General features: G+C 49.2%; 1 long non-coding RNA gene and 1 pseudogene across 3 annotated transcripts; both read right to left on the reverse strand.

Moving 5' to 3' along the window:
• Positions 1-5,338: 5,338 nt before the first annotated feature.
• LOC116545658 lies at positions 5,339-11,410 on the reverse strand (annotated as a pseudogene).
• Positions 11,411-12,046: 636 nt separating this feature from the next.
• Positions 12,047-23,236, reverse strand: LOC116545659. 3 transcript variants are annotated; one of them, XR_004266393.1, is made up of 3 exons: positions 23,013-23,235; positions 18,656-18,697; positions 12,047-12,126 (listed from the first exon to the last, which is right to left on the reverse strand). It is a non-coding gene; the product is annotated as an uncharacterized LOC116545659 (long non-coding RNA). The 3 variants fall into 3 exon arrangements; XR_004266394.1 differs by having other exon boundaries at positions 12,050-12,178; positions 23,013-23,236; XR_004266395.1 differs by lacking the exon at positions 12,047-12,126 and adding an exon at positions 13,874-13,973 and having other exon boundaries at positions 23,013-23,236.
• Positions 23,237-24,343: the final 1,107 nt, after the last annotated feature.

Below are 24,343 nucleotides of genomic sequence, written 5' to 3' on the forward strand. Positions count from 1 at the left end.
AAATGGTGGCTGGGCGTGGGGTTCTGGGGGCTAGGACAGGCAAAAGGCATGCCAGTGTCTGGGAGGGAGGCATCATGGTGACCCTTTTCCAGCCTGCACAGCTGTCCCCACTGCAGACCCCAACGCGAGCCGCTGGCTGGAGTCCAACTGGACGGCCCTGCAGGAGTTTGTGATCCTGGGCTTTTCTGCATGGCCCCTGGGGCTCCGTGTAGTGCTCTTCGCCCTCCTCTTCCCGCTCTACCTGGCCACACTGGCGGGGAACCTGCTGATCCTAGGCCTGGCCCTGGTGGACCCCGCCCTGCACTCACCGATGTACTTCTTCCTGGGGGCGCTGTCCGCAGTGGAGGCAGCCTACACGCTGGTGCTGACACCGCGCATGCTGGCCAGCTTCCTCCTGCCCCCTGGGGGCCAGGCTGTGGCCCCCTCCACCTGCGCCACCCAGATGGGCCTCTTTGTGGCCCTGGGGGGCTCCGAGTGCCTGCTCCTGGCCGCCATGGCCCTAGACCGCTACCTGGCCATTTGCCATCCGCTCTACTACCCTCAGCTCATGACCACAGGTGTCTGCTGGGGCCTGCTGGCTGCCTGCTGTGTGGGTGGCTCCGTCCTAGCCTTGGGCCTCACCATGGCCATCTTCCAGCTGCCTTTCTGCCGTGGCGGCCTGGTCAATCACGTCTTCTGCGACCTCCCAGCTGTGCTGGTGCTGGCCTGCGGGTCCCGGGCCCTGCAGGAACGCATCCTCCTGGCAACCTGCCTGCTGCTGCTGGTGCTGCCCCTGCTCCTCATCCTGCTCTCCTATACCCGGGTGCTGGTGGTCATCCTGGGTGTTGGGGGGGCTGTGGGCCGCCGCAAGGCCTTCAACACAGTGGCGTCCCACCTCACCGTGGCCGTGCTCCACTACGGCTGTGCCACGGCCATGTACGCCAGGCCCCTGAGCAGCCGTTCCCTCGAGGAGGACAAGCTGGTCTCGCTCATCTACATCAACGTCACCCCGCTGCTGTACCCGGCCATCTACACGCTGCGAAACCGGGACATGCAGGGGGCCCTGCAACGCGTGGTCCGCCAGAGGACGCCGGGGATGGGCCACCAGGAGGATCTCGCCTGATGCTGGTGCCAGGTAGTGTTTGTCCTGAGATTTGCCCCACTCAGGGGGGTGGGGGAATCTCACCATTCCAGAGCCATCTGAGCCTCCCCGACGCCTACTGCACATAAATCTAAGTGTATAGCACTCAAGTACCGCCAATCCAACTCTAGCCTTGCGCTGCTGCGTCTGATGTCTTGCACTGGATAGTTCTTTGTTGTTGGGGGACGTCCAATGCATTATAAGATGCTCAGCCACATCCTAGGTCTTTCTCTATTCATTGAATGCCAGGGCATCCTCCACCTCACTCCTCCCTGTGATGATCAAAAATGTTATTGGGCCGGGTGAGGTGGCTCATGCCTGTAATCCCAGCACTTTGGGAGGCCAAGGAAGGAGGATCTCAAGTCCAGGAGTTTGAGACCAGCCTGGCCAACATGGTGAAACCCCATCTCTACAAAAACTGGCCGGGTGTAACGCCGTGTGCCTGCAGTCTCAGCTAGGTGGGAGGCTGAGGCAGGAGGATTGCTTGAGCCCAGGAGGTGGAGGCTACAGTGAGCTATGATCGCAGCACTGTACTCCAGCCCAGGTGACAGAGCAAAGCCCTGTCTCAGAAACAAAACAAAAAGGAAAATACCTCCTGAAGGGCCCATTTAGGAGTCAGGAACCTCAGAGGCACGGTCCGTGCAGGTAACCTCTGCCTATGTACCCTGGCTGGCAAACGTGCACACCTGTCAGGGCTGATTGGGAAGAATTATGTCTATGCCAGTGAGGAGCACCAAGAAGGAAGCTGCCAATGGCCTCAGAAGTCTTGGAAGAGGAAGAGTCTATTCTCATACCATCTCTATCCTTATCTGTGGCTTGAGGCTTGTGTCTGGGAACATGAAACACAAGCCCCAGCCCTGGAGCAGGAGAGCCTCCCAACTTTCCCCAAATCCTACAGGTATGTGGGATTTGAATGTTCCTAAGAGAGAGATTGAGGACAGCCTTTTTTTTTTTTTGAGACAGGGTCTTGCATTGTTGCCCAGGCTGGAGTGCAGTGGCACAATCTCAGCTCACTGCAACCTCCGCCTCCCGGGTTCAAGTGATTGTCCTGCCTCAATCTCAAAGTAGCTGGGATGACAGGTGCCTGCCACAGCACCCAGCTAATTTTTCATATTTTCAGTAGAGACAGGGTTTTCACCATGTTGGCCAGGCTGGTCTCAAACTCCTGACCTCAGGTGATCTGCCCGCCTCGGCCTCCCAAAGTACTGGGATTACAGGCATGAGCCACTGCACCTGGCCTAGGACAGCTCTTTTTAAGGATTTTATTGTTTAGAGCAGTTTACGTTCAGAGGAAGGTACAGAGACATTCCATTTGCCCCGTCCCTAAATAAGATGCACCTCATTAAGGTTATCTATGTCAGATTCCTGAGAAACAGGTTGAGGGAGTCTGTCTCCAAAATATTTTGTTTACTTCCAAAAGCTATTTCAAAGACCATGACACATTTCTGATTTTTTCTTTTTTTCTTTTTTGAGACAGAGTCTCACTCTGTCACCCAGGCTGGAGTGCAATGGCACGATCTTGGCTCACAGCAACCTCCACCTGCCAGGCTCAAGCAATTTTCCTGCCTCAGCCTCCTGCGTAGCTGGGACTACAGGCGTGCGCTACCACACCTGGCTTTTTGTATTTTTAATAGAGATGGGGTTTCACTATGTTGGGCAGGCTGGTCTCGAACTCCTGACCTCAGGTGATCCGACCACATTGGCCTCCCAGAGTGCTGGGATTACAGGTGTGAGCCACCACGCCCAGCCTGATTGTTCCATTTCTTAACTAGGATATGAATATGGCCAGTCCAAATTCGAACTTAGATGAGATACAGGTCAGTGCATATGGACTCAGCCAGGTAAACTCTTGCCCTACCCAGAGCCCAAGGAGAGACAGACAAGCTGTCTGTCTCCAGTCTGCCTTCTCCCTGGATGTACAGCTTGTGGAGAAGGTTCTGCACTTACGAGTTACTTCAGAGCCACTTCTCTGTCTTGTGCAGCCCCCACGGTCTTGTTTGTTACCCTTCCATACCCTTTCACATTCAAGCTTCTAAGTAAACAAAATCAAACACACAGAACAGCTACAGTGTCAACTTACTTTCCCGAGAGCTGAATTATGCATCTAAAAGGATGTCACTGGTGGTGGTTCATCGTGGCTGGTTGTTTTCAGTGGAAAAGTTTTCACTTCATTTTTGTTTATTGAGACAGGGTCTCGCTCTGTCACCCAGGCTGGAGTGCAGTGGTGTGACCATGGCTCACTACAACCTCAACCTCCTGGTAAGTTTCCAGGTGCCGGCTATGTAGAGGGTACCGAAAGCCAGATATAAGGTTCGTGAGTTGACGCTGTAGCTGTTCTATGTGTTTGATTTTGTTTACTTAGAAGCTTGAATGTGAAAGGGTATAGAAGGGTAACAAAGGGTAAGTGATTCTCCCACCTCAGCCTCCCAAGTAGCTGGGCCTACAGGCATGTGCCACAGTGCCTAGCTGCTGGGTTTTTTTTTTTTTTTTGGTTCAGACAGGGTCTTACCATGTTGCCCAGGCTGTCTTCAACTCCTGGGCTCAAGTATCCACCTTGACTTTCCCAAGTGCTGGGATTATAGGCATGAGCTACTGCCCCGGTGATTTTCACTTTAGACAGTCCACCGTATTGCCAGAAAAGGGAGTCCCAACATGGAAATATAACTTTTGAGATGGAGTCTTGCTCTGTCACCGAGGCTGAAGTGCAGGGGTGCAATCTCGGCTCACTGCAACCTCTACCTCCTGGGTTCAAGAGATTCCCCTGCCTCAGCCTCCCAAGTAGCTGGGCCTACAGGTGCCCGACAATGCCTGGCTAGTAAAGCTGGGTTTTCGCTAGGCTGGTCTTGAACTCCTGACTTCAGGTGATCCAACCGCCTTAGCGTCTTGAAGTGCTGGGATTACAGTTATGAGTGACCATGCCCAGTGGGAAATAAAACTTACGCACTAGTTGATTGCGAGTTACCAGTTGTCATGAAGCTGTTAGCTTCCAGGCTCAGGAGTTCTGTAATATGTGACAACAACAGAAGAAGTGGTGTGAGGTGCTGTAGTAGACCTCTGGTTTAATAATACATTCATCTTATTCTCACTATATATCACAAACACAGAAGGGTATAATTTAGTATAGAAAGCCTTGATAGATATTGTACATATTATGACATATGTCTACAAATTCACAATTGTGTTCTGTTCACCGGTGCCACTCAAAAACAAAAATTACCTGTCTGTGGCAGTCAGGAACACACCCCTCTGTCCCTCTGGGGTGGTTCTGATGCTTTTTTAGATCCATTTGTCTTAATGATTTCATTTCTTCCCATAGTGTGGGCAACAAGAATTAAACTCCATCTCAAAAGACAAAAAAAAAAAAGCTTCCTATCCACAGTTGTCTTTAAGTATATCCTGGCTGGGCGCAGTAGCTCAATCCTGTAATCCCAGCACTTTGGGAGGCCGAGGCGGGTGGATCATGAGGTCAAGAGTTCAAGACCAGCCTAGCCATCATGGTGAAACCCCATTTCTACTAGAAACACAAAAGTTAGCTGGGTGTGGTGGCGCATGCCTGTAGTCCCAGCTACTAGGAGGCTAAGGCAGGAGAATCGCTTGAACCCGGGAGGTGGAGGTTGCAGTGAGCCAAGATCGTACCACTGCACTTCAGACTGGGTGACAGAGTAAGATCTGTCTCAAAAAAAATAAAAATTATCCTACAAAAACAGATCATTCTAGCACACCATGACCCTTCCAGCATTAGTTTTAAACAGACTTTCAAAGACTGAGTCTCACTCTGTTACTCAGGCTGGAGAACAGTGGTGCAATCCTGGCTCACTGCAACCTCTGCCTCCCGTGTCCAAGTAATTCTCCTGCCTCAGCCTCCCAAGTAGCAGGGATTACAGGCACCCACCACACCTGGCTAATTTTGTGTACTTTTAGTAGAGACGCGGTTTCACCATGTTGGCCAGGCTGGTCTTGTTTCTTTTCTTTTTTTTTGAGACCGGGTTTTGCTCTTGTTGCCTAAGCTGGAGTGCAATAATGGTGTTATCTTGGCTCACTGCAACCTCCACCTCCCAGGTTCAAGTGATTTTTCTGCCTCAGCCTCCCAAGTAGCTGAGATCACAGGTATGGATCACAGGTATGCGCCACCACGCCCAGCTAATTTTTCGTATTTTTAGTAGAGACATTTTCTCCATGTTTGTCAGGCTGGTCTCGAACTCCTGACCTCAGGGGATCTACCTGCCTCAGCCTCCCAAAGTGCCGGGATTACAGGTGTGAGCCACCTCGCTCAGCTGACTATGCTTTTCTTAAGCCACCAAATTGCAGAATTTCATCCCGATATGGAACCTTTGCCTAGGTGGTGTCGTAGTTTTGGTGGAGGGCTCTCCCCGATGTCCCTCCTGGATGTTTGGTGGCTGCACTATGTGACTTGGTAACAGTCCCGCCGTCTCCTCTTCAACCACGCAGCTTCTCTCTGGTGTGGAGCTGGTGATGTTGGGTGAGGCTTGCCTTCTGGGAGGTCTTCCTGCAGTGTGAGCACTGGTAGGGCTTTTTCCCCATGTGAGTCCGCTGGTGTGTGATGTGAGTCTGCTGGTGAGTGATGAGGCAGGAGTTCTGGGAGAAGGCTTTCCCACGCTCTGTGCACCTATAGGACTTCTCCCCGTGTGAGTCCTCTGATGCAGGATAAGGTATGATTTCTGGAAAAAGCCCTTTCCACAGTTGCTGCAGCCATAGGGCTTCTCTCCTGTGTGGACGCTGTAGTGGATGATGAGGCACGATTTCGCGAGAGGGACCTCACGCATTCCCTGCAGCCGCAGGGCTTCTCTCCCGTGTGGGAGCGATGGTGCTTGATGAGGCATGACTTGTGGGAGAAGGTTTTCTCACACCCCAAACACTGGTAACACTTTGCTTCGGCATGGGTGGTCCCAGGGACAGAGAGGCCTGGCTTCTGGAAGATCGTTTTACCATGTCTGCTGACGCTACTGGGTTTCTCTTTTGTGTGACTTCCCTTTCTGTTGGGGCAAACCTTCTTCCTGAAACCACTCCCTTGTTCACTGCACGCAAAGGATATCTCCCCATTGTGGACCCCGTGATGTACCATGAGGTCCAATCTGCAGGAGAAGGCTTTCCCACACTTTGTGCCTGCGTGGGGTTTCTCACTACTGGCTCCCTGATCTGCCTGAAGGCCTGCGTTACAGCTTAAAGCTTTTCCACACTGGTTACATTCACTTGGATTCACTCCTGAAGGTGGAGTTTCAAGCTTCGAAGAGAGAAACAAGTTCCCACGGCTGTCACACTCAAATCTCCTCCTTGCCAGGTAGGTGTTAGGAGTGAGGTCCAGGTGGACTTCCCACATGAGTCATAGGTGTGACCTCCTGTTTGGAGGGAACGAGGTTTGTGTTCTGATGAAGTTTCCCCCCAAGTTGGTTATATTCATGAAGCCCATTTTGGGTCCAGTCTTTCTCGTCGAAAAGACAGCATTGCTCAAATGTTGGTCTTGGTGTTGCTGTTGTCTATCTGGTTGGGTAACAACTTGCCAAGCTTCTAGAAAAAATAACACAAACTTTGTTGTTGTTGTTGTTGTTGTTTTGAGATGGAGTCTTGCTCTGCTGCCACGCTGGAGAGCAGTGGTGCAATCTTGGCTCACTGCAAACTCCGCCTCCCTGGTTCAAACGATTCTTCCGCCTCAGCCTCCCAAGCAGCTGGGACTACAGGTGCCTGCCACCATGCTGGGCTAACTTTTTGTATTTTTAGTAGAGACAGGGTTTCACCATGTTGGCCAGGGTGGTCTTGATTCCTTGACCTCCTGATCCGCCTCAGCCTCCCAAAGAGCTGGGATTACAGGGGTGAGCCACCATGCCCGGCTGTTGTTGTTTTTTGAGATGGAGTCTGGCCCTGTCGCCCAAGCTGGAGTGCACTGGCGTGATCTCGGCTCGCTGCAACCTCCACTTGCCAGGTTCAAGTGCTTCTCCTGCCTCAGCCTCCCAAGTAGCTGGATTACAGGCATGAGCCATCACACCTGGCTAAATTTTGTATTTTGGTAGAGATGAGGTTTCACAATGTTGGCCAGGCTGGTCTTAAACTCCTGACCTCAAGTGATCCACCTGCCTTGGCATCCCAAAGTGCAGGGATTACAGAGGTGAGCCACTGCACCCGCCATACACTTATTAATCTTGGAGTATTGTATCACAAAATTGGTGCAGAAAACCTTGAAGGGAAGATTCATTTTGTGATTTCAAGCCTCACTGCCTGTGATCTCAGCTACTCGGGAGGCTGAGGAGGGAGGACTGCTTGAGCCTGGGAGGTTGAAGCTGTAGTGAGCCAGGATCATACCACTGCACTCCGGCCTGGGTGATGGAGTGAAACTCTGTCCCAAAAAGTAGTAAAGGCAAGTACCTGGCCCCTCCCTTGAGGCCGAGGTTACACAAAGGCCTTCATGATCAGCACTTCTTGCATGCTTCTCACCTTATACTCCCTTTCATTCTGTTTACTGACTGGATTTTCTCAAAGCATGAGGTCCTTTTTTTTTTTTTTTTTTTTTTTGAGATGGAGTTTTGTTCTTGTTGCCCAGGCTGGAGTCCAATGATGCTCTCTTAGCTGACTGCAGCCTCTACCTCCCAGGTTCAAGCAATTGTCCTGCCTCAGCCTCCGGAGTAGCTGGAATTACAGGCACCCACCATGACTCCTAGCTAATTTTTTCTATTTTTAGTAGAGATGGGTTTTCACTATGTTGGCTAGACTAGTCTCCAATTCCTGGCCTCAGGTGATCCACCCGTCTTGGCTTCCCAAAGTGCTAGGATTACAGGCGTGAGCCACTGCACCCGACCATTAGGTCCTTATTTATTTTTTGGAGACCGAGTCTCATTGTCGCCCAGGGTGGAGTGCAATGGTGTGATCTCAGCTCACTGCAACCTCTGCTTCCCGGGTTCAAGCAATTCTCCTGCCTCAGTCTCCTGGGTAGCTGGAACTGTCTATGGCCATACCACCCTGAATGTGCCTGATCCCATCTGAATACCTGGGACTACAGGCACATGCCACCACACCCAGCTAATTTTTGTATTTTAGTAGAGATGGAGTTTCACCATGTTGCCCAGGCTGGTCTTGAACTCTTGAGCTCAGGCAGTCCACCCACCTCAGCCTCCCAAAGTGCTAGGATTATAGGTGTGAGCCATTGTACCAGGCCATAGGTCCTTATTGTTAAAGAAATTACCTTAGAGCTAGGGGTCTTTTCTGCAGTGACTTATTCTCACATGGACTTACGGATCATTATGATGTCCAGCAGAAGAACACTAGAGTACACACAAGCCATCCTGGCCTCAGTCAGATTCCCTGCTGTCTCCTGATGCCTGTATTACCACTTTGATGATTTTGTTTTGGGAACAGGGTCTCACTTCAACCTCAAACTCCAAGCCTCTGGTGATCCTCCCACCTCAGCCTCCCAATTAGCTAGGGTGACAGGTCCATGCCACCATGTCCAGCTAGGATTTAAAATTGTTTTTGTAGATATGGGGGTCTCACTATGTTGCCCAGGCTTGTTTTGAGCTTCCAGGTTCAAGTGATCCTCCTGCCTCCCAGTTAGCCAGGCATGGTGGCTCATGCCTAGTTTTTTTTCCGGTAGAGATGGAGTTTTACTATGTTGCCTCAAAACGATTCTTTTGGCTCAGCCTCCACAAATGCTGAGATTACAGGCATGAGCCACCATACCTGAACACAAGAGAAAGCCTGTTTTATAACCACAGGGAAAAGACTGAAGATCCTACAGGAAGACTTAGCAACCAAGATCTTAGTGGGGACAGCAGAGCAGAATAAAAGGACAAATGAAAATAGACGGTCGGGCATATGGATCATGCCTGTAGTCCCACCTCAGGAGGCTGAGGCAGGAAGATCCCTTGAGCCCAGGAGTTCGAGAACACCCTGGACAACATAGGGAGACCCCATCTCTACAAAAATAAATAAAAAATTGGCTCAGTGTGAAGGCGTGTGCCTGTAGTACCATCAACTCGGGAGGCTGAAGTAAGAGGATTGCTTGAGCCCAGGAGTTGGAGGCTGCAGTGACTTATGATCACTCCATTGCACTCCAGTCTGGATGACAGAGCAAGTCCTTGTCTCAAAGGGGGCCAGGTGCAGTGGTTCAAGTCTGTAATCCCAGCACCTTAGGAGGCAAAGGCGGGAGGATCACCTGAGGTCAGGAGTTCAAGACTAGCCTAGCCAACACAGACAAACCCCATCTCTACTAAAAAAAAATATATATATATATATATATACACACACAAAAATTAGCTGGATATGGTGGCACACACTTGTAATCCCAGCTAAGCAGGAGGCTGAAGCAGGAGAATCATTTGAACCCAGGAGGCAGAGGTTGCAGTGAGTCGAGATCACACCACTGCACTGCAGCCTGGGTGACAGAGCCAGACTCTGTCTCAAAAAGAAAAAGAGAAAATAGACCATGCCTTTCTCTAAAATCCAGGAACAGGAAAGGAAGTGTGCAGTGATGTGTGCAAGTGGCAGCATCACTGAGCATCTCAAGGTTTAGGGCCGAATGTCCTAAACAAAGATCTCAGCTTCTTGCAAAGATCTGAGGCTTTTTTTTTTTTTTTTTTGAGACAGAATCTCACTCTATCGCCCAGGCTGGAGTGCAATCTCGGCTTATAATCTCTGCCTCCCAGGTGCAAGCAATTCTCCTGCCTCAGCCTCCCGAGTAGCATGCTACCACGCCTGGCTAATTTTTGTATTTTTAGTAGAGATGGAGTTTCACCATGTTGGACAGGATGGTCTCGATCTCCTGACCTCAGGTGATCCACCTACCTTGGCCTCCCAAAGTGCTGAGATTACAGGCGTGAGCCATTAGCTGGACCAAGATCCCAGGCTTTTAAGAACAGTTGCCTGAAGCAAGAGAACATCCAGCCAGGTGTGGTGGCTCACACTTAAAATCCCAGCACTTTGGGAGGCTAAGGTGGGTGGATCACCCGGGGTGAGGAGTTTGAAACCAGCCTGACCAATATGGTGTAAACCCCGCCTCTACTAAAAACACAAAATTAGCTGGGTGTGGTGGCGGGCACCTGTAATCCCAGCTACTTGGGAGGCTAAGGCAGGTGAACTGCTTGAACCCGGGAGGCGGAGGGTGCAGTGAGCTCAAATTGCACCACTGCACCCCAAACTGGGCGACAGAATAAGACTTGTTCTCAAAACGAGAGAACATCCATGGTTCTGCTTTGTAGACTTCCGGGAGCCTCATCCCCCGGCCCCTGCAGGCCGCCTGCTCACCTGGGAAGTGCCACATGCTCATCTCCTCCTCCTCCATCCATAGCTCTTTCCCCTGCTCCAACCTGAAGATCACAGCTGGTTTGCCAACTTGACACCGTGTTTGGGAGAAACAGTTATCGGATTTGTGCTGAGCCAGCTGGGCCTTCCCAGCAAGTGGACTGTTAGTTCAGCCTGCAAAACAAAAGGTGGACATCTCAGCCACGGAAAACCTGATTCACTTGGGAGGTAACTCCACAAAGACTCCAAGTGAGATCCAGACTCTGACTGCTGAAACCCAAGGCCAAGCCCTTTTATTTTTGACACAGGGTCTTGTTCTTTTAACCAGCTTGGAGTGCAATGGCACAATCACAGCTCGCCACAGCCTCAACCTCCTGCACTTAAGCAAGCCTCCTGCCTCAGCCTCCCGAGTAGTTGGGACTACAGGCATGCATCATCATGCTTAATTTTTTAATTTTTTGGTAGAGACGGGATCTTGCTATGTTGCCCAGGCTAGTCTTGAACTTGGGCCTCAAGTGATCCTTCCATTTCAGACTCCCAAGTAGCTGGGACTGCAGGCACATGCCACCATGCCTGGCTAATTTTTTATTTTTAATTTGTATAGATTGAGTCTTGCTATGTTGCCCAGTCTGGTCTTGAACCCGTGGCCTCAAGCAATCCTCCCACCTCAGCCTCCCAAAGTGCTGGGATCAAAACCATGAGCCACCACACCTAGCCTAGCACTTTTAGTGCACGAGAGGCTTCCCAGTTTTATACAACTAAGAAAGGAAAGAGGTCATGTAACCCAAAGAACACTAGGAACCCTTCCTCACCCACAGAGAGCAAGTGGCTGCAGTCCTCCAGCATCACGTCCCGGTACAGGGTCCTCTGCTCCAGGTCCAGCTGCTGCCACTCTTTCCAGGTGAAGCCCACAGCCATGTCCCCGAAGGACAGTGATCCCTAGAACAGCACACGGCTGATTAATGTGGAGTGGTTGGCAATGGGTACCATGGCAAAAGCATAGAGGAAACAGATCTTACCACCTTCCAAAGTCACTTTCCCCATGTTAAGTAATATCGGAAGCTTAGCACACCCCTAACTTTGTACTACATTTTGTGGGAGAGAAAAAAAGATTAGAAAAAAAAAAATCTCGGCCGGGTGTGGTGGCTCATGCCTGTAATCCCACCACTTTGGGATGCTGAGGTGGGTGGACCACTTGAGGTCAGGAGTTCGAGACCAGCCTGGCCAACATGGTAAAACCCCATCTCTACTAAAAATACAAAAATTAGCTGGGCATGGTGGCAGGTGCCTGTAATCCCAGCTATACAGGAGGCTGAGGCAGGAAAATCACCTGAACCTGGGAGACAGAGGTTGCAGTGAACTGAGATCCTGCCATTGCACTCCATTCTGAACAACAGAGTGAGATTCCATCTCAAAAAAAAAAAAAAAAAAAATCTCATTACTGGATCTCCATTCATTCCTTCAGTGACCAAGCATCTTCCAAGGACCTGGCATACTGCTGGTGTTTACTAGGTGCTTGGGGTCAAGGGCTGAACACAGAATTGTTCCTGTTCTAAAGGTGCTGCTGCCAGATGAACACATGAACACAGCCGTACGGTCCAATTACACTGAAGGTGGTGGTAGACATGCAGTTACGTACAGAATGGGCATGAGGAAGATGGCAGCCAGATCCAATATACTCATGTCACGTGAAGTTTCCTAGGAGGTCACGGGTGAGCAGAATCAAAGATAAACGGTGATCTGATGTCTGAAGGATATTCCTAGCAAGACACCTGGCATGAGCAAAGGAGGCACAGAAAAGTCTGGTAGAAACTAGGAACAGAATGAAATGCAGGGTATAAGGGGTGTGTGGGAGAGGGAGAGAGCCCACGAGCAGCTCACAGAAGTGACTGTTTTCCCTATAGGAAATGGGGACTCCCACATCATAGTAATTAAGGGAGGGAACTACAGATGATCTGATGTGGAAAAAGGGTGAGAGCCACAGGAAGGGAGGATAACAGAAGATCAGTTAGCACACGATTCGAATCCTCAATGTAAGATAGAGTGTTCAACAAGGCAGCAGCAAGGGAAATGTAGAGAAGGGATTCCACAAATGCAGGACCGGGCTGGGCCTCCCTCACCCCTCCCATCCCCTCGCTCCATGAATTAGAGACCCCCATTTAAATCTTTTCAATTTATACCTATTAGAAGAACATATAAGAGGGTATATCTAGATATGTGTATATGTGTGCATGACAGTAAATATATATGTGTATATATGTATATACAAATATGTGTATACATGTGTGTGTATATATCTAGACAGATAGAGAGAGCTCCTCTTTTTTTGAGACAGGGTCTCACTCTGTCCAGGCTAGAGTGCAGTGGTGTGATTATGGCTCACTGCAGCCTTTACCTCCTGGGTTTAAACCATCCTCTCGCCTCACGCCCCCACTCCCTAGTAGCTGGGACTACAGGCATGTGCCACCATGCTAGGCTAATTTTATTTAAATTTTTTGTAGACATGGGGTCTCACTATGTTTTGTTTAATGAAAGTTTAAATAATAGCAATGAGGTTGGGCAGAGTGGCTCACGTCTGTAATCCCAGGACTTTGGGAGGCCGAGGCAGGAGAATCACTGAGGTCAGGAGTTTGAGACCAGCCTGACCAACACAGTGAAACCTCATCGCTACTAAAAATACAAAACAAATCAGCCAGGCATGGTGGCAGGCACCTGTAATCCCAGCTGCTTAGGAGGCTGAGGCACGAGAATCATTTGAACCCAGGAGGCAGAGGTTGCAGTGAGCTGAGATTGTGCCATTGCACTCCAGTCTGGGTGACAGAGAAAGACTGTCTTAAAAAGGTATTTGAGGGTTGGGGGGCTTTCATCACTGCAGCAGAGGTCGAGGGAGGATGCTAGTAGTGCTGGGGTGGGCCCCGCCGACACATGCTGCTTCAGCAGGGTGGTGAGGGATGTTTATAGCCAAATGGGTGATCCAAAGTATCTCCAACAGTGGGACAAGCACATGCAGAGGAGAGACAGGAAGCAGGGCATGGCCTGCGGCAGCAGCCAGAAGCAGGAGCTATGTGGGAGTGGGGAGAGGCAATCCTCAAAGAAACCCAGAGCCCCAGTCACCCTAAGGAGCCTGCGGTCTCTTTCAGGCAACACTCTCATCTCTAGAAGACTCATGACCAAGGGCTAAAGGCTGCTGAAACCAGTGACTTTTTTTTTGAGATGGGATCTCACTGTGTGGCCCAGGCTGGAGTGCAGCGGTGCGATCGCAGCTCACGGTAGCTTTGACCTCCCTGGTTCAAGTGATCCTCTCGCCTCAGCCTCCAGCACAGCTGGAACCACAGGTGCAAGCCACCTCACCCAGCTAAGTCTTTGACTTTTTGTAGAGGCGGGGCCTCCCTATGTTGCCCAGGCTGGTCTCAAAGTCCTGGGCTCAAGTGATCCTCCCACCTCAGCTTCCCAAAGTGCTGGGATTACAGGCGTGAGCCACCCCACCTGGCCTAAGCCACTGATGTCTTAAATCAATATTGACCTCTCACTCACCAAACCGCCACTGTCCAACAGAGATACAGAATGCCAGCCCTGTGGGGGACTTTCATTTTTCAGTCACGTTTTCCTAAAAAGAGAAACAGGTGAAATTACTATCTCTTCTTTAGCCCAATATATCCAAGATACTGTCATTTTGACATCTAATAATTTTTAAATCACTAATTTTTTCATTCTTTTTCACACCATATCAAATATGTATTTTATACTCACAGCACATCTCAATCAAGATACTGTATTTTAGGCCACGTACAGTGGCTTATGCCTCTAATCCCAGCACTTTGGGAGGCCGAGGTGGGCGAGTCATGAGGTCAGGAGATCGAGACCACCCTGGCTAACACCGTGAATCCCTGTCTCTACTAAAAACATAAAAAAATTAGCCAGGTGTGATGGTAGGTACCTGTAGTCCTACTTACTCAGGAGGCTGAGGCAGGAGAATCGCTTGAACCAGAGAGGCAGAGGTTGCAGTGAGCCAAGATCACGCCACTGGTATTGCACCACTGCACTCCAGCCTGGGCAACAAAGTGAGAATCCATCTTTAAAAAAAAAAAAAAAAAAAAAACTATTTTAAATGGTTGCAATAAAATACAGTCTTATCCAAATTATAAAATTGTGTTTAACAATATTTTCCTCTGGTTCAGTTTTAAAATTTAAATGTAAATTTAAAATTCAGGTCTGCAGCCACACGTGGCTAATGGCTACCTTCTTTGACAGTGTGGTGTAGACTGCACAGATGCCAGTGTATTCCTGCGCTGGGCACAGGGATTGGTAGACACAACTATAGTTCCATAGTCTGACTGCATTCATATTCCAACTCCACCACTTAATAACAGATGTGAGACCTCAGACAGCTTAATATCTCTAGCCTCAGTTTGTTCATCTGTTAAGATGGGGAGAGGTGGATTATGTCATTCCTACATAATTTACATACATATTTTTTTCCAGTATTCAAAACAATATATACATATAATTTCTAGTTGATACATATGTCTATGTAGTTTGTTTTTATTTTTTTTGAGATGGAATCTTGCTCTGTGGCCCAGGCTGGAGTGCAGTGGTGCAATACCAGTTCACTGCAACATCTGCCTCCTGGGTTCAAGCGATTCTCCTGCCTCAGCCTCCTGAGTAGCTGGGATTACAGGCACATGCCCAACTAATTTATTATTATTTAGTATTTTTAAATAGAGACGGGGTTTCTCCATGAGGCCAGGCTGGTCTCAAACTCCTGACCTCAGATGGTCCACCCACCTCAGCCTCTCAAAGTGCTGGGATTACAGGCATGAGCTAAGCTATCCCGCCTAGTATCTACATAGTTTAAATATATATAAATATATATATATATCACACACACACATACACATATACATATATATACACATACATGTCTATGTAGTTTATATACATGTTTAGTTTATACACAATGTCTATGTAGTTAATATATGTGTCTGTAATTTCTATGTAATTCATATATAATTTCCATGTAAATATTTCTATAGATATACCTCTCACGGGTTTATTTATGAAATAATATATAAAAAGTGCAGAGACCAGCACAAAAGTGCTGGACAGGCAGCATTTAAAACCATTATTATCATCTTTAGTACACAGACTGCCCTAATAGGCAGGCATGCCCAGTAGACTTGGCTTCCTAAAACACAGTGGCCCCCAGCTTACAGCTTCATGGACAGGATAGGTGTGGCTCGCCACCTTTTTCCAGCCTCTCCTGCTGAGATATTTCTTGTGTGAACACCCAGACATCCTTGGCTTCACAAAGCACTGACAAAGAAACCCAGGCCCTGTGAATGTTTTCCTTCCTGGAGTTGGAACGGTAATGTTTGTTCATGAGGCCTCATCTTCCTCTAGGACCAACCCCCTCCTGCCCCTCTGCCCTGTGCACGGCTGCCTGGAGAGAGGGCCTAATACACCTGAGCTAGGCTGGACCAACGGTATCTTCCCTGAAGAGCTTTCACATTGGACCAAGGAAAAGAGATTCAGCCCCTGACCACGGCAGAACTTGCAGATGTGAGAAGAGGAGCTGTGGCCATGCTACTTCTGGCCACATGGACAAAGTCCGCGTGAGAAGAAAGTCACAGAAGCAGGGAACAAGATACCTGACGATACCTGGGTTGCTGGATGCCTCTGGTGCCCGACTGCAAACCTGCTCTTCTCATGGCTTGGGTGCTGCCTTGTAGATTTTTTTTTTTCAATAGGTTCTCCCTCTGTCACCCAGGCTGCGGTGCAATGGCACAATCACAGCTCATTGCAGCCTTGACCTCCTAGGCTCAAGTGATCCTCCCACCTTAGCCTCTAGAATAACTGGGACTACAGGCATGTGCCAACACGCCTGGCTAAGTTTTGTATTTTTTGTAGGGACAGGGTCTTGCCACATTACTCAGGCTGGTCTTGAACTCCTGGCCTCAAGCAATCCTCCTGCCTCAGCCTCCCAAAGTTCTAGAATTACTACTTTTTAAAAATATCCTAACCTACTTCTAGTTGGATTTCTGGCTCTTACAACTACAAGGATTATAACTTCTGATCAGTGCACTCCACATTCACACATCCCTAGAACATACAGTGAAGAGGAGCAGAAGGAGAATGCCTCCAGGCTGATGGAAAACACTGATGTCACTCACAGGCAAAGAAAGCTAACAAACAGCCAAGTAACAAAAAATACAAAGGAAGGCCAGGAGCATTGGCTCATGTCTGTCATCACAGCACTCTGAGTGGGCGGATCACCTGAGGTCAGGAGTTCGAGACCAGCCTGGCTAATACGGTGAAACTCCATCTCTACTAAAAATACAGAACTTAGCCAGGCATGGTGGTGCATGCCTGTAATCGAAGCTACTCAGGAGGCTGAGGCAGGGGAATCACTTAAACCCGGGAGGTAGAGGTTGCAGTGAACCAAGATCGTGCCACTGCACTCGAGCCTGGGCGACAGAGCAGGACTCCATCTCAAAAAACTTTTTTAATTAAAAAAATAACCAGCCAGGCACGGTGGCTCATGCCTGTAATCCCAGCACTTTGGGAGGCCAAGGTGGGTGGATCACAAGGTCCGGAGTTCAAGACCAGCCTGGCCAATATGGTAAAACTCCATCTCTACTAAAAATACAAAAATTAGCTAGGCGTGGTGGCATACACCTATAGTCTCAGCTGCTCGGGAGGCTAAGGCAGGAGAATCGCTTGAACTGGGGAGGTAGAGGTTGCAGTGAGCCAGGATTATGCCACTGCACTCCTGCCTGGGTAAAAGAGCAAGACTGTGTCCCAAAAAAAAAAAAAATACAAAATTATCTGGGCATGGTGGCACACACTTTTAATCCCAGCTACTCAAGAGGCTGAGGCAGAAGAATTGCTTGAACCCGGGAGGTGAGGTTGCAGTGAGCCGAGATCGCGCCACTGCACTCCAGCCTGGCGACAGAGTGAGACTCCTTCTTAAGTAAGTAAATAAATAAACCATCATGGCAAGCAATTTCAGACAAGATCAGGTATGTTCAGGGTGGTATGACGGTAGACATGGCAAGCCATTTCAGGAACACATAGTTCATTCATTCCTCTAGATCATGCCATGTTACATCTAGGTCATGTGGAGCCACATAAGGCTGTCCCTGTAGACCTGAGTGTTCATCACTAAACAACCACAGTCACAGACGTCTGCTTTGGCATAATACCTGCTGTTTCTACACGGGGGAAGAAAAGTCACAAGAGATGGGTGTTGTGTTTCTTTCAAGGTGGCTGTGATTGAGGAAGGGGCCTGTCACATCGCGAATACAAAGATCAAATATATTTCTAAATGCCCAAAAGTGCTTTATTTCCCCTGAGAAGTAGACACGGTTGTCCAAAACAGACAACACAAGTCATATACGAGATGGAGGCCATCTGCCCTTTTGAAGTGACAGGAATGTCAGACATAAATTTACAAGGCATCTGGCCAGGCGTGGTGGCACACACCTGTAATCCCACCACTTTGGGAGGCCAAGGTGGGCAGATCACTTGAGGTCAGGAGTTCAAGACCAGCCTGGCCAACATGGTGAAACCCCCATCTCTACTGAAAATAAAATTAGTTGGGTGTGGTGGCACATGCCTGTAAAGAGGCTGAGGCAGGAAAATTACATGAACCCAGGAGGCAGAGGTTGCAGTGAGCCGAGATTATGCCACTGCACTCCAGCCTGGGTGCTGGAGCAAGATTCCATCTCCAAAAAAATTACATTTATACATATATATACACACACACACACACATATATATATAAATATATATATACACAGGTATCTCATAACTGTGGGAGCCTCTACAGTATCTCCACCCTGCCCTTCCCACAGCCTTGATCTTCTGTTCTTTTCCTGTTTTCACTGATCCTGACTTCTGTTTGCATTTTGTTTTATCGGATACATGTTTTTTTTTTGAGACAGAGTCTTACTCTGTCACCCAGACTGGAGTACAGTGGTGCAATCTCGCTCACTGCAGCCTCCGCCTCCCAGGTTCAAGCAATTCTCCTGTCTCAGCCTCCCAAGTAGCTGGGGCTACAAGTACCCATCTCCACAACTGGCTAATTTTGTATTTTTAGTAGAGACAGGGTTTCACTATGTTGACCAGGCTAGTGGTAAAACCCTGACCTGAGGTGATCCACGCACTTTGGCCTCCCACAGAGCTGGGATTACAAGCGTGAGCCATGGTGCCCAGCTTTCATCAGACACGTTCTTATGAGCTTCCAAAATCCCTGCTGAAAACAAAGTGTGATTGAAACGCCTCACTCACCTGGGACATGGTTCTTCTCTGCTGTTCTCAGAAAGCAGACACCTGTGAAGGCAGACAGGGTGGGAAGAGAGGATGTGAGAGGCCACGCTTGCCTGGGGGCTCCCAATCAACTGCTGGGACCGCCTCCCCCCCTCTCCACCACCACCGCTCTCCCCACCCCGGGGCACAGGCGGGAGAAAGCCTTCTCTGAAGGATCCTCATTACCAGAGCAAAGCCCTCACCTTGGAAATGTGATAGGGACTCAAGCTTATGAGGCCTGACTTGGACTTTTGTTTTGTTTTTGAGACCGGGTTTCACTCTGTCACCCAGGCTGGAATGCAGTGGTGAAATCATGGCTCACTGCAGCCTTGGACTCCCAGGCTCAAGCTATCCTCCCATCTCAGCCTCCCGAGAAGCTGGGACTATGTCACATGCCCAGTTAATTTTTAAATTTTTCGGTAGAGATGGGGTCTCACTGTATTGCCCAGGCTGGTCTCAAACCCCTAGGTTCAATCAATCTGCCTGCTGCAGCCTCCCAAAACATTGGGATTACACGGTGAACCACCATGCCCGACTGGATTTTTTTCTTAATGAATATGTGTATCTGTGTCTCAGAAGTCAATGTGCAATTTACTCCAGCCCCCACCCATTACCCCGGAAATGTAATTAATAGAAATTTATTCTGAAGAAACAGGCCGGGCACAGTGGCTCACACCTGTAATCCCGGAACTTTGGGAGGCCGAAGCAGGTGGATCACCTGAGGTCAGGAGTTCAAAACCAGCTTGGCCAATATGGTGAAACCCCATCTCTCCTTAAAATAAAAAAATTAGCTGGGTGTCGTGGTGTATGCCTGTAATCCCAGCTACTCAAGAGGCTGAGGCAGCAGACTTGGGGAGCAGAGGCTGCAGTGAGCCAAGATTGCACCACTGCAGTTCAGCCTCAGTGACAGAGCAACACTCCATCTCAAAAACACACACACACACATATATATATATAGATAGATAGATAGATAGATAGATAGATAGATAGATAGATAGACAGATAGAAATTTTTGTGGGAGGGATGGGATCTTGCTCTGTTGCCCAGGCTGGAGTGCAGTAGTGGGGCATAATCTCAGCTCCCTGCAACCTCTGTCTCCTGGATTCAAGCGATTCTAGTGCCTCAGCCTCCCAAGTAGCTGGGATTACAGACATACACCATCATGTCTGGCTAATTTTTTGTATTTTTAGTACAGACGGGATTTTACCATGTTGGCCAGGCTGGTCTTGAACTCCTGACCTCAGGTGATCCACCTGCCTCAGCCTCCCAAAGTACTGGGATTACAGGTGTGAGCAACCATGCCTGGCCTATTTTTATTTTTTTGTAGAGGCCAGACACAGTGGTTCACCCTTGTAATCCCAGCTACTTGGGAGGCTGAGGCAGGAGGATTGCTTGAACCTGGGAGGCAGAGGTGGCAATGAGCTGTGATTGTACAACTACACTCCAGCCTGGGCAACAGAGCAAGACTCTGTTTAAAAAAACAAAACGTGTGTGTGTGTGTGTGTGTGTGTGTGTGTGTGTGTGTGTGTGCGCGCGCGCACCTTCTGCAGAGTCAGAGTTCTGCTATGTTGCTCAGGCTAGTCTTGAACACCTGGCCTCAAATGATCCTCCCGCCTCTATCTCCCACAGTGTTGGGATTACAAGCCTGAGTCACTGTGACTGGCCTGTTTCTTGTTTGTATACATTGACTACAAACTATAGCACCTGTAATGAGTTTGTAAACATACATCTATAAATAAAAATTCTGGGCCAGGCACAGTGGCTTATGCCTGTGATCCTAGCACTTTGGGAGGCCAAGGCTGGTGGATCGCTTGAGGTCAGGAGTTCAAGACCAGCCTGGCCAACATGGTGAAACCCAATCTCTACTAAAAATACAAAATTAACTGGGCATAGTGGCTCATGCCTGTAATCCCAGCTACTCTGGAGGCTGAGACAGGAGAATCACCTGAACCCAGGAGGTAGAAGTTTCAGTGGGCCAAGATCGTGCCATTGCACACCAGCCTGGGCAACAAAGCAAAACTCTATCTAAAAAAAAAAAAAAGATTTTGAAGAAACACAGAATATTGGCAGTGATTATCTTTGCATGGTAGGATGTTTGGTTGGGCCTTTTTTTCCTCCTTCAGATAGGGTCTCAGTCTGTTGCTCAGGCTGGAGTACAGTGGCACCTTCACAGCTCACTGCAGCCTCTGCCTCCCAGGCTCAAGTGATCCTCTGGCCTCAGCCTCCCAAGTAGCTGGGACTACAGACATGTAACACCACTCCTGGCTAACTTCTGTAATTTTTTGTGGAGATGGGGTTTCACTGTGTTGCCCAGGCCAGTCTTGAACTCCCAGGCTCAAGTGATCCTCATGCCTCAATCCACCAAAGTGCTGGGATTACAGGCATGAGCTACCACACTGGACAGATTTTTTTTCTTAATATATTGGTATTTTCTAATTTCTTAAATGATAAATTTGTGCTCATTGTTTCACATATAAATATTTCATAAGAATATAAATGTATCTTCATGCCTGTAATCCCAGCACTTTGGGAGGCCGAGGCAGGCGGATCACAAGGTCAGGAGATCAAGACCATTCTGGCCAACATGGTGAAACCCCATCTCTCCTAAAAATACAAAAAAATTAGCTGGGCATGGTGGCACGTGCCTGTAGTCCCAGCTACTTGGGAGGCTGAGGCAGTAAAATTGCTTGAACCCAGGAGGCGGAGACTGCAGTGAGCTGAGATCGCACCATTGCACTACAGCCTGGGTGACAGCTTGAGATTCCGTCTAAAAAAAAAAAAAGAATATACATGTATCGTCTTACTGTGTTTTCTCCCAATGGGCTCCTATCAAAGTCTTTCCCCAGACAAAAGGAAAAGCAGGAGAGAGCTGAAGGGGGAGAAGGTGGAATGGGGCAGGTCTTAGCCGTGAATTGTGGAACAGTGGAAGAAGCCCCTGCCTGGTGCACGGGAGCCCTGGGACTGAGGCTGGCTCACTCGCTCCTGAGCCTGATGGTTCTGAATGTCTCTCTCACACCCATTTTTTTTTTTTTTAAGTCTTTGACATAAGAAGGAAAAACAAAAAACCCAAGTTAAGAAAGCAAATTCTGGCCAGGAGCAGTGGCTCACGCCTGTAATCCCAGCACTTTGGGAGGCCAAGGTGGGCGGATCACCTGAGGTAAGGAGTTTTGAGACCAGCCTGGCCAACATGGCGAAACCACATCTTTACCGAAAATACAAAAATTAGCTGGGTGCAGTGGCAGGTGCCTGTAGTCCCAGCTACTCAGGAGGCTGAGGCAGGAGAATCACTTCAACCCAGGAGGCAGAGGTTGCAGAGTACCAAGATCAAAAAAAAAAAAAAAAATTCTCTGACTTTGGAGTTTACTCACGCTTGTTCAATCCACCTTATTTTGTTGCTGTTGTTTTTGTTTTGTTGAGCAGCCTAAAGCCACGGCTTTTCGCTTCTGCCTCTACTGGTAAGTGATAAAGAGGGATGAGGAAGGGGCTTTACTGCCCCAATCAGAAACAGAAACTAAGAAGCCATGACTGGATTCTCTCCCTTGCAAATCCCTGGTTCCATGTTGGTAGAAGCCAGGTCCAGAGGTGCCATTGGGATGGGCAGAGCTGATGCTCGGGTGGCACAGGCAAAAGAGGATGATGGTAAATGCAAATGATCCAGAGACAGTGTGGGTCCGCGACTGTCCTCTGAGCACCAGGGAGATGCTCTGCCCGTAGCGCGCAACCTTGCACTCAACTAAAACCAAGATGATCCCTTGATGTGAGCACCCATGTTTGCTCTGTCCCCAAGTGGGTTGGGGCTGTTTCAGGTACATGGACCTTGGGTTTTTTTACGGAGTCTCACTCTGTTGCCCAGGCTGGAGTGCAGCAGCACAATCTCAGCTCACTGCAACCTCCGCCTCCTGGGTGCAAGCAATTCTCCTGCCTCAGCCTCCCGAGTAGCTGGAATTACAGGCACTCACTGTCACACTTGGCTAATTTTTATATTTTTAGTAGGGACAGCATTTTGCCATGTTGGCCAGGCTGGTCTCAAGCTACCAACCTAGGTGATCCGCCCACCTCGGCCTCCAAAAGTGCTGGGATTACAGGCATGAGCCACCATGCCCAGCCCCACCTCCCAAGGTGGACCTTGGGAGCTGCCACCCTCCATATGACCCTCCAGCTTCAGTCCTAAGCTATGTGAAGAGGTCTCAGAACTGGGGTTTCCCTTTCCCTAGTAGATTCCTGCTCCCCATGCTCAGCTCCTTGACAGGAATGCTTTTACTCCCGGCATGCCTGGGTCTTGAACACTGGGGCAGATCCACCTGGCTGCCAAGGCTTTGCTCCCCAGCTGAGAACTTACCTTCAGGCAGGGACTCGAGCTTCAGCCTCTGAGCTCTTAGGACCAGGGTAGAAACAAGCTTGATGTGCTGAGAGGAGGGAGCCACCTTAGTGACAAAGTCTCATCCTGAGCTTTCGCAAAGACACTAGGAAAACCTGAAATTAAAATGATGCAGTGAACCTCACATGAAAATATTAGCAAACCTGTCATCTCAGTGCTTTTGGGAGGCTGAGGCAGGAGAATTGTTTGAGGCCAGAAGTTCAAGACTAGCCTTGGCCGGGCGCAGTGGCTCACGCCTGTAATCCCAGCGCTTTGGGAGGCCGAGGCGGGTGGATCACGAGGTCAAGAGATCGAGACCATCCTGGTCAACATGGTGAAACCCCATCTCTACTAAAAATACAAAAATTCAGCTGGGCATGGTGGCGTGTGCCTGTAATCCCAGCTACTCAGGAGGCTGAGGCAGGAGAATTGCCTGAACCCAGGAGGCGGAGGTTGCGGTGAGCCGAGATCGCGCCATTGCACTCCAGCCTGGGTAACAAGAGCGAAACTCCGTCTCAAAAAAAAAAAAAAGACTAGCCTCATCAACAGAGACTCCGCCTCTACAGGGGGAAAGGAAGACGCTAGCAGGATACCTTTACCGCTGATGGAGAGAAACCAATCGGTGGCAGAAGGGAACGTCAGAAAGCCTGCAACACGAGACTAAGTTCATGCTCTGTTTCTGGCTTTGAAAATGGAGGGACTGGCCAGCTGTGGTGGCTCACACCTGTTACCCCAGCACTTTGGGAGGCTGAGGCAGGTGGATCACCTGAGGTCAGGAGTTTGAGACCAGCCTGGCCAATATGGTAAAACCCCATCTCTCCTAAAAATACGAAAATTAGCCCCGTGTGGTGGCACATGCCTGTAATCCCAGCTACCAGGGAGAGTGAGGCAGGAGAATTGCTGGAACCTGGGAGGCAGAGGCTGCAGTGAGCCAAGATTGCGCCACTGCACTCCAGCCTCAGTGACAGAGCGAGACTCCATCTCAAAAATAAAAATAAAAAATTGGAGGACCCTGTTGGAAAGCAAGCTGGTGGCCTTAGGGAGCTGAGCATGGCTCCCAGTTAATAGCCAGCAAGGAATTGGGGACTTGAGTCTTAAAACTGAATTCTGCAAACCACCTGAATGCACTGGAGGTAGATTCGTCCCAGAACCTCAGGCTAAAAGCCCAGCCCAGCCCATGCCTGCCTTTGAACCTCATGCTACCCTAAGCATGGAACCCACAGGTGAGCCCACCAGGATTTCTGATCTCCCAAACTCTGAGCTAGTAAGTGGGTATGGTTTTAAGTCACTAAATGAGTGACAATCTGTCATAC

The sequence above is a fragment of the Sapajus apella genome, unplaced genomic scaffold, assembly GCF_009761245.1.
Source record: "Sapajus apella isolate SASKATOON/1434 unplaced genomic scaffold, GSC_monkey_1.0 scaffold321, whole genome shotgun sequence".
Classification (NCBI taxonomy): domain Eukaryota; kingdom Metazoa; phylum Chordata; class Mammalia; order Primates; family Cebidae; genus Sapajus; species Sapajus apella.